The sequence below is a fragment of the Botryllus schlosseri genome, chromosome 11 (assembly GCF_051294905.1).
Source record: "Botryllus schlosseri isolate E-star chromosome 11, Bs_hap1, whole genome shotgun sequence".
In the NCBI taxonomy this organism is placed as follows: Eukaryota; Metazoa; Chordata; class Ascidiacea; order Stolidobranchia; family Styelidae; genus Botryllus; species Botryllus schlosseri.
In genome coordinates this window covers 10874132-10883824 of record NC_137246.1, presented here as the reverse complement: position 1 = coordinate 10883824, position 9693 = coordinate 10874132, and positions in this window count along the sequence as shown.

Genomic DNA, 9693 nt, shown 5'->3' with positions numbered 1-9693 from the left:
AAATAGAGTGTAATTAGTATATGAACCATGGAGGGTCGTTTACTTTTGACTATCGCCGCGATACTCGCCTTGTACGACCTCCGTAAAAAATCATTTAATGGGCTCTTTAAATTCGCACGTCCAGTAGGCCTAGTAACGATATTTCTGTACTGCATATAGATGGATATCCTGATGTGATGCCTGAATTCAAGATTGTTGCATAAGCTCTGAGAACCAACCAAATAAATTACTTCATTGATGAAAAAACATCTAAAACTGTACTGTACTGACAGTACTGTCTATAGGGCTTAAATCCTTGAGATCATTTACTAACTGCTTGATATTATCAGTGTTATTCGCAAAGCGAAAAACCTGTTCTGTATACAGCGAGCGAAGTCTGTGGCACTAGCAGCTGACAGTCACTCACATTACTCGAGAATGAATAATCTGGAACATCAAAACAAAACCGCAGACTAAGAACTGGGTTAATTCAATTAGTAATGGTTACTCTCAATAGGGAATTAATGGTTACCTACCAAAGTTCCACAATATTCCCATAACATAAAAGCTAGCACAATAAACAGCAACCCCGTAGCATCCGCTGTTCAAAACAACACGTGATAGAAAAATCCTTTTTCCAACACTCTTTCTCTTACGAGGGGGTGAGATAATCTTTATTTGTCAACCGTGCAAATCAATAACATGCATAACAAATACGAAATTAGGTAAAATATTATATATGTATGCATTAGGCCGTATACGTATAGGTATAGTGCGGTAGCGACCAAAATTTATACCCTTCGCGACCAATACTGTAAGAATCACTGACGTAATCGATGCCGTTGCCAGCTTCACAAGTGCACTGCACATACGTTGTTGGTGTGATTCCTAACCTGAAACGAAACGCTAAATATGACAAAATTCAATATGGTTGCTCGCCATTTGGTAATATTTTTACAATTTTTTGATATTTTGGCAAGCTGCATACGAATGGTTGCCGGCCCCTGCTATAGACAAGGGCTCGATAGTAAGGTGGAGTGAAAGATGGAAAATTTTGAATTTCAAAACGGACACTTGATATATGATGCCAAATATCAAAAAAATAATTTCTATAATAATTTTGGGCTCGTGCACCTTCAAGTGGTCGTGATATTTCACCGAACGAGCCAAAAATAGCTAATTTCACTATATGTTGATAACCGCTTACACTAGAAAGCTGGTTATGGGCTTAAAAGATACAGAAGTAAGAAGTTTCTATCTCACTTCCATCGAGCTTTGTCTTAAAAATGAACTGAAAAAAGTTACAGGCAAATTCTTGATTTATAGACCATTTTTAAGTAAAATTAGGCATTGAAGCAGTGGGTGCGATGTAAAAAGCGTGTATTAATTGATCTTATGACTGACAACTTCCTATTGAAAGCACATAAATTGCAAATCCATATTGAAGACACAATAATTTTCTATAATAATAATGGTTTCACTGCCGGAGTATTAGTCTGCACAAACTTTGAGATCTTGTCATTATTAAGATAAATTTCTATGGAAGTGAGATGGAAACTGGTTGCTTCTGCACCTGTCAAGCTCAAAACCAGCTTTATGGTATAAGAGGTTGTCAATTTATAGCGAAATTAGCCAATTTTGGCTCGTTCGGTGGAATTGCACGACCACTAGACTGACTAGAGGGTGCACGAGCCCAAAATTATTATAGAAATTATTTTTTTGATATTTGGCGCCACATATCAAGTGTCCGTTTTGAAATTCACAAATTTTCCATTTTTCACTCCACCCTACTCGATAGTCATCAAAGCCAAGACCGTTTAAAATCTCAATCAATCAATAAACGTCAGACACACACTATGTATAATGCGATAAGGCACAATGCGATAAGGCACAATGCGATGTAATGTACAGACAGGAGGATGCCGGACGACCAGTTGCGGTTGCAGTTGCGGTATCTTGAACTGGCATCCACCTCGGCCTAGTGTCCAATGTCATAGTTCCTTTTTTTCGATGTTAGTCGATATTCCGCGGCTCGTTCTTGCTCTTTCCATTCTTTGTAAGTGCGCTCTTTCATCGGGTCTTTTCTGGGCTTTTTTGTCGCCGTAAGAGCAGCGACGCGGAATAATCTCCGATGCGGTCGCCCGGATGGTAGGTGCTTATCGTCACCACTACGCTGTATCCCCACGGTCTGGCATCGGGACACCAATCTTATTGTTTCTCAATAGACAAAAAGGTTGTCGAGGTAGCGTCTTCGTGAATATGTGGGCAACTTCATCATCTGTTGGTATGCAGTGGCGTCTCCAGAAAACTATTTGTAGGAAAATTAAATATATAAAATAGATAAATAAGAGCGATTGTCTTTGGTTCCATTGCGCGATTAACGCAAATTCTGGCGGGCTTAGCTTAGTCTCTCGGGCTTAGCTCCCCAGAATTAATGGTATAGATCAGTGGTTGCCAACCTTTTTCGACTCATCGTCCCAATCTCGACACAGATTTTCGCCCCCTCGTCATATTTACGGATCCGAATTAATAAAATAATTATTATAATGAATTATTTAATTAGATATATAATACTGGAGATTCTGAAATGTTCTCCCCCATCACCCCAGTCGTCCACTTTGGTGTTTTCGCCACCTTGTTTCACAAAATGGCCCACTGGGGGTGGGGTGGAGCGCTATCACTCACGTTGGGAACCACTGGTATAGATTATATTTAAGACATTACTGAGCCTGCAGGAAGCTGACACGTAAGTCGGCGAATGGGCGGGAAATCAGTTAAGTCGGCAGCAATCATTAATCACTGGTCAACAAAATGAAGAAAATTTTTTTAGGCAGAACATCTGAGAGCCATTTCTGGGGTTTTTGAGGCTGCTGATTGCGAATATCACATTAGTTTTGTCAGATTGGCTCTTCGTCAGAAGATATTTATACCCCTAAAAAGCCCAAAATTACTGTATTTACCCTTGAATATTTCGCTTGGTAGGAAGAAAAACGTTTTTACTGCACATAAATAGCTAATTGACTAGGAAGAACCCTCATGTCATTCTCAGTCATTCTATCAATATTAACATGACATGATGCGAAATATTTGTTTGTCAAAAAAGCAGTGTGTCACGCCTAACAATTGTACTTTTGCGCAACGGAAATACATATTCTCCTGTATCAATTGGTCATTCTACCAACATTGAAGAGGAGTATAAAACTAAAAAATTGTCCTTGAAAGGCCTGACTACAATACGCATATGCATCTCATTTCTTTTGAATGGTAAATGGATAATTTTCAGTTGAGGCCACAAATTAGGTAGCAAAATAAAGATATCAGCGGAGATGAGATGAACAATTGAACATATTATGCCAGACCATTGCCGGAACTTTTGAAGAAACTGCACTAAATAGCTTACAGGCGAAAATCGAACAAAAAACAATTATGATTTAACACAGAGGTCTCAAACTCAAATGTGCTCGCGGGCCAGTTTTCCCGTTTTGACGACGCCACGGGCCGCAGCACTTATAGGGGTATTCTATATCTTTCCAAGTTGGCCTTATTTGTCGGGAATGAATTGTCCCATTGAAAGTGAGCCGATCCAGCAGACTGACAGTGAACACACGTCGTCAAAATGTGATTTACTCTTGCATCAATTTAGGCCTGGCACGAAAAGAATCGTCACATTTATAACTATTTGAATATAATTGTTGTTGTGCTTGATATATATTAATTATAAGATGCATACACATCACATGTATCGGACAAATGTATGATGCCATCATAAAAGCTATCGCGTTATAATTTTGCAGCTACTATGAATATTTTGAATTTAGCCGATTGATAGGCTAATAGAGACTGATCTAATATCAAAACATTTTTAGGTTGAGCATTGTAATTCAAATCCAGGATTCGGGTGTACTTCTGACATGTAGGCTATTAATCTCATAGCCTGGCCAAATATCTTCAAATACAGGAGCAGAAAAAAAATATAAATATAATATAAATTTAACAATGAATGTGTCTTAGTGATTGAAATGTCGGAACGCCGAACGGCCCATTGTTGTTACATCGTTGGAGAGTACCACTACGGTACTCGGTACCTTGAAGTTGCCTTAATAACATGGTTTAGCGACCAAAGATGTAATAAACAGATTGCCAATGGTTGCCATAACTACTTGCTTAGTTAGCGAAATACCAAGCTGCGACCTTTCGATCTATTACTATTCCCCTGATACGCGATTAGTTTGTTGCGTCCATGGCTCTAACAAATCCACGGCATTCCGAGTCACTCCGAGTCCACTCGAGTCATTTTCATTTTGCCATCGAGTTAGCCCGAGTCTGAGTAAGTCTAAGAAAGGCCGTGTCCTAGTCCAACTCACGCATTTCAGCCACGAATCGTCTAAGGGTCAGGTTTTGTCATTATGAATTGAAAATTTGGCGAAATGGTGAATCTTCCCCTGCATGGTAGCGTTTGCAATAGATGTGATAGTGAAGTTTGATGAATAGTTTCAGGCTTTCGGAGCAATTTAAGAGAGAATTTTGACTTTATAAGCTGAAAAGATATATGTGACACTTATATATTGTCAAATTATTAAAAATCTAAAATGTCGTCGCGGACCGCACGAAATGCTCTAGCGGGCCGGATGCGGCCCGCGGGCCGCGTGTTTGAGACCTCTGATTTAACATATATCAATAATATTACACTCCAACTGATTATTTCAAATTTACTATAGGGGTTGACGTAAAACTGATTGAATTATTGCCGCGTTATTTGATTATCTAGCTAAATACTTTTATACATGACTGGAGTTTATTTATGTACATGATATCCGTGAAAGTCTGTTACTATGATAAATCAATTACCCCTAAATATAGTGCTGTTGCTGTATTTTGATTTAAAAGAGTCTTCTGTGTGTAAAAATAACAAGCAGATTGAATTTATAAACTTTATAGTACGACTGAGCCGATTTTATGTATAGTCATTACCATGAAAATGGGAGATTTTTGTCTAAATAGCCCCACGGGCTATCTCCACAACAAGAGCCAATTTGAAAAAACGAAGGTCATATTCGGAATCAGTGCCCTTCAGAACCCCCAAAATCACTCTTACTTTGTGTGCCTAAAAATATGTGTTGACCAGTTAATCAATGATATTGGTCGGCTGGAGCTTGAATAAGCAGCGATTTTGCATGGAAGACTAAATTGTGACCATTGTAGTAAACGATTTATTTCTGCTGTATATTGTATTGGTTTGCGGCCAGTTCTGTTCGTGGTATAAGCCTGCAGCTCTTTTATATTTGTGTGTAGCATACTCATTTGGTTGTCACCCAGGTACTCGATTTCGCCCAGCCCTAGTTATGGGTTGATATAGATACAGGGGTGACTGCCTAATCGCGTCGAGCAAGTGTACGGTGAATACACCGTGCCACGTACCGGGTTAAGCAGTCGCGGCAGCTGGAGCTGGATTCAATTTGAGACCACATCATTTTTTGAGCACAGTGCCGCTTTAAATTAAAATTTCGACCATTTTTGAATTTATAGTTTTTACGGTGACAAATGACGACACTTCGATATGACGAAACATCTTGTTCCAGGCATGCCTGAAGGCAAAGTGATGTTTTTTTCACATGTTAACATCTTGATACTAGCCTCTGATAGCGCTGAGATAATGAAATTGCTAATTATTAAAAGATTAATTTGATAGTGATTTGCTGGAAATGAGTCTACGAAATGGAAGTATAGTCTCATTTAAACGATGGTGATGTATTAGCAAATAAAATACTTTTAAGGCTGAAATCAGGCACCATGAAGAGAAAATGAACTGACGTACAGGTAAAATGCAGCAAAATATATTTCCCAGGTTAATATCGACACCTGAAAATATATTTTGTCGTGCATATGTAGATTCGACGACGTTATGGCAGTTTTCTTCGCAATGCGTTATGAAATTTGCTTTTCACGACTCCTATATAAGCTACCTCTACAAGGCGAATTACGAATTCTTGGGCATTATTTTCTAATTTTAGCGGATCCGCATCATCATATAGGGAATTTAATGTACCGTAATGATGTTGGAGATGCGTCATGTGACCAGTTGGTTGATAATAATGATTGCATAGCTTCCTCATATCAATAAATCTTCTGAACCATTTCATTTCATTCTTGAGATTTTGTGGTGAAAAAGACCCGATGAAAAAAACACTCGCGAGGAATGGGAAGAGCTAGATCAACATTGGAAATGAACTGTGACATTAGGCACTAGGCCGGGGTGGATGTCAGTTTTGGAGACTGCAACTGCGTGTCGTTCGGCATCCTCCTATATGTTCATTACATCGCATGGTGTCTTATCGCATTGTACGTTGTGTGTATGTTGATCGGATGAAAATATATTCTCCTGACTATTGGTTATTGTCTTACCATACAGTTGTCTTCACTTAGCCCAGGGGTCAGCAACACGCGGCCCGCACTATTCTGTGCCCAACATCACTATTCGTCACATAGCTAAAACGGCTTTGTCCAAGGGCCGGCAACCTACGGCCCGCCAAGCGAAATCGTCCGGCCCGCGGCATAATAATTAGTTATCACAAGAATACGGCCCGCCACTTCATAATGAGTTTCAATCTGCAGTGCAGCGCTGCATGAAAAAAATGCGACATTGCTACGATATAATAGTAGCCTACATCGTATTAGTCTATTGTTACGCCATAAAACGAAGGTGGTAGAAGTAAGAGATGGAGATAGACCAGACTGGATCAGTGCTTATCAATCGGGTGTATCTCGCAACCGAAGGTGTTCCATGCTTTTTTAAAGGGTTAATCACTCTGACGGGGTGCGACAAAAGGTGTTCCTCCTTTGCTTCAAAAACGTTTGGAGCATCTCAGACGCAATGACGGAATCTCAAACTATTCAATTATAGATAACTAGCCTCCGTATGTTAGTTAGCCTGTCTATAGTTTGATTTTCCAGAAGGCATTGTGTGCCAAGACAAAAAACCTGAATAATGTTTTGGCCACAATGGTGAAAACTGTTAATATGATTTTTGTCTCATCAACTGAATCAGTTACGCCAGATATTACTAGAAGCAGAGAATCAATATGGCGATGTCATGTAGGCCTATATCTGTCATGTTCACTCATTGAGTCGAGCAGCTATGCTTACACGAGTGTATGAACTGAGAAATGAAATAGCAACTTTCCTCGAAAATACAGATATCGCCGACTCATAATCTTGTAATCGAAAATGGGTATCTCATCTTGCTTTCCTGGTACATTTAACGTCACATCTGAACAAATTGAACTTGCAACTTCAGGGGGAAAACAACTACATACAAGAGATGTTGAGGCGCATTCAAAACAAATCTGTGACTCTGGAAATGTCAACAGTACAAAGAAAATTATTCTCACTTTCCTATACTGGAGGGGAGAAAACCTAGTACCAACACTTCATTTGTAACTGTGATACGAAATTTAACTACTGAATATTCACCCGCTTTTCCGACATTCCTTCTCTACAAAATGAATTCTGACTATTCAGTACTCTGTTTAATGTGGACGCCAATACCATTGCCTGAAAATTTCAAATGGGCCTTTCTGAAATGCGATGCAGTTGAATTGATTGACAAATGTCATACAAAGCATATCGCTGCATGACTTTGATAAAGAGTACGTTCTTGAAATTGGTCTTTATCCCAGCTTGACCAGCAATGCAAAAGAAATTGCATCGATTTTTGGAAGCACGTACGCATGTGAACAATAGTTTTGAACAATGAAATACACGAAGAGCAAGCTGAGATCACGTATTTCGGACGTCCATTTTGAATAGGGTCTGATTCTTGTTTCATCTGACTTGTTACCAGAAGTTGAAAACCTTTCACAAAGCAAGCTGCGTCAATTGTCACGATTATTCTGTGTCGTTGAAGTGTAAATACATGAGTCTTCGGATTGGTATGATTGAGATTGCAGCAATGTAGGATAATATACCAGTGTTGGGATCAAGTCACTACCTTCGAGTCACGAGTCATCTCGAGTCATTGCACATTTTGACTCGAGTCAAGTCAAGTCAATCGATTTTCAGAGGTGACTCGAGTCAAGTCAAGTCACTCGTTTCTTGGAGGTGACTCGAGTCAAGTCAAGTCAAGTCAAGTCAAGTCACGAGTCAAGTCACAATTCAAGTCAAATTGAATTTTCGAAGTATGAGTGATCATTCAAATTCATTCTATTTTACTAGCTGTGTTAAAGAGATCAATTGGTCATTTATCTTGAATCAAATAACGAATATAAAGTTAAATATACACGCAAAAATGCTTTGTATCGCTCACGCACACGTAGAACTGATAATAAAATATTTCATTAACTAGCTACATCATGGGTGTCAAACATACGACTCGCCAAATGATTTCATTCGGCCTGCGAAGAAATTCTGAGTATATGTTGAAAATTGCGTAATTTTATCCAACAAATTTATCGAATTTGTAGTAAGAAATAGGCCTACTACTAATAAATATTCCTTCAAGATAGCAAATTTCGAGTATGTTCAATTGCTCAAAGGTCACATTATAACCACCCGACAGCGGAGTTGTGATTGTAGTATTCGTCAGGAGAAAATCGCTGACATTGATACCCAATTCCGAGAATGTGAAAAAGTACATATATTGAGTTGAGCGAGTTAGTAATATTTTGGAATTATTTGACTGGTGCGGCCCGCGAGTGATCTGAATATTTGAATTCGACGCACAACGTCAGTTGAGTTTGAAAACTCTGAGCTACATGCTACATTCTCTTATCATCAGCCAAAATAGAGGATCGAATACGAAGCCTCGAGAAGATGAAAGAAATTGATATCGAAAAATACACTAGTCATCCATACACATCCGTGAGGATAGATTATATTTGTTCGATTTAAATCACCGTGTAATGTAAGGACAGAGCCGTCCAATAAACATCGATACGTTGCTATTAAATTAATGTGCTACTACGACAACGCAAAGTATGCTCATTTCGTTTGCGGTCAGTGTATTTGTCATGTAACAATGTAGGATCAGTGAAACGTACAACCAGTGAATGGCTGGTTACTCTCACAAGTTACAACGGCGTATCGTGAATAATCCGAACAAGCACAAAATACATTGATTTAGTCGACACCGTTTACTTGATGACTTGAAATTGACTCGTAAATTTTGGTCCGAGTCACGAGTCAATTCACATTTTTGAAGTGCCGAGTCAAGTCAAGTCAAGTCATTTTTGCAAAGTGACTCGAGTCAAGTCAAGTCATTCGAAAAAGTTGACTCGAGTCTGACTCGAGTCAAGTCATGACTCGAGTCATCCCAACACTGTAATATACCGAAGTGAGCGTAAAATATAGTATCAAGAAAAAATCCGGCCCGCCAAAAGGTTGTACACCCGAAATTTGGCCCGCGACTAGCAAAAGGTTGCCGACCCCTGGCTTTGTCGATAGCAACAGCATTCCATCGATGGAGAATAATCAGCTGATATGAATGGGCTTGGCATATTGTACAGACGTGCAATCGCCCAAACACTGCCAAGTCCGAAACGCTTAGAAAACGGCATAGGGCAGTGGTTCTCAAACTGGGCGCGCATCCCTCTTGTGTGGCGTGAAAGTATCTGAAGAGGCGCGGAGCTGCGATCAATTGGAAAATTTTTCGCACTCAGCTTGATTAACATCGCATTCAGATTATGTGTAGGCTATAGTTCGGAATTCATGTCATAGAAT